This window comes from Prionailurus bengalensis, chromosome A3 (assembly GCF_016509475.1).
Source record: "Prionailurus bengalensis isolate Pbe53 chromosome A3, Fcat_Pben_1.1_paternal_pri, whole genome shotgun sequence".
Classification (NCBI taxonomy): domain Eukaryota; kingdom Metazoa; phylum Chordata; class Mammalia; order Carnivora; family Felidae; genus Prionailurus; species Prionailurus bengalensis.
In genome coordinates this window covers 61,555,548-61,556,884 of record NC_057354.1, presented here as the reverse complement: position 1 = coordinate 61,556,884, position 1,337 = coordinate 61,555,548, and the positions used below count along the sequence as shown (strand labels likewise).

Below are 1,337 nucleotides of genomic sequence, written 5' to 3'. Positions count from 1 at the left end.
TACTCCCCTTCACCCATTTTGCCACCCCCCACCAACCATCAGTTTTTCTCTGTATTTATGGGTCTCTATTTTTTTGTTTGTTTTTTGATTCCACATGTAAGTGAAATCATATGATATTTGTCTTTCTCTTTCTTTTTTTTCAATTTTTTAAATATGAAATTTATTGTCAAATTGGTTTCCATATAACACCCAGTCCTCATCCCAACAGGTGCCCTCCTCAATGCCCATCACCCACTTTCCCCCCCCTCCCGCCCCCCATCAACCCTGTTTATTCTCAGTCTGTAAGAGTCTATTATGGTTTGCCTCCCTCTCTCTAACTTTTTTTCCCTTCCCCTCCCCCATGGTCTTCTGTCAAGTTTCTCAGGATCCACATAAGAGTGAAAACATATGGTATCTGTCTTTCTCTGTATGACTTATTTCACTTAGCATAACACTCTCCAGTTCCATCCATGTTGCTACAAAAGGCCAGATTTCATTCTTTCTCATTGCCGAGTAGTATTCCATTGTGTATATAAACTACAACTTCTTTATTCACTCATCAGCTGATGGACATTTAGGCTCTTTCCATAATTTGGCTATTGTCGAAAGTGTGGCTATGAATATTGGGGTGCAAGTGCCCCTGTGCATCAGCATTCCTGTATCCCTTGGGTAAATTCCTAGCAAACTTGCATGTCATCCTTGCACAGGGGCCATGCTGATCTTCTCTGTATCATTCCAATTTTGGTATATGTGCTGCCAAAGTTAGCACTGTCTTTCTCTTTCTTATTTAGTATAATACCCTTGATGTCCATCCATGTTGTCACAAATGGCAAGATCTCATTTTTTATGACTGAATAATATTCTGCATCTTCTTTGCCCATTCATCTATTGATGGACACATAGGTTGCTTCCTTATCCTGGCCATCGTATATAATGCAATGAACATAGGGGTGCATAGATCTTTTTGAATTAGTATTTTCACTTTTAGAAAGGAGGTAAACACTCACTAATTATCTTTATAAATGTTTTCAAGTACATTTATTTTTAAAATTTTTTAACATTTATTTATTTTTGAGAGACAGAGCATAATGGGGGAGGAGCAGAGAGAGGGAGACACAGAATCTGAAGCAGGCTCTAGGCTCTGAGATGTCAGCACAGAGCCCGACATGGGGCTCAAACCCACGAACTGTGAGATCATCACCTGAGCTGAAATCGGCAGCTTAACCAACTGACCCAGGCACCTCTCAAATACATTTAAATAAAATATATACGTAAATGCTTTATTCATTGAGTTTCTGTGGAAAATTCCATTTGCAATAAGTCCATGTTCATCAATGTATAAAGAAACTAAAATGCTG

General features: G+C 38.8%; 1 non-coding gene across 1 annotated transcript; it reads right to left on the bottom strand.

Annotated features, from left to right (window-relative positions):
* Positions 1-639: 639 nt before the first annotated feature.
* LOC122467355 lies at positions 640-748 on the bottom strand. Its single transcript, XR_006292900.1, has one exon. It is a non-coding gene; the product is annotated as a U6 spliceosomal RNA (small nuclear RNA).
* Between the last annotated feature and the right edge of the window lie 589 nt (positions 749-1,337).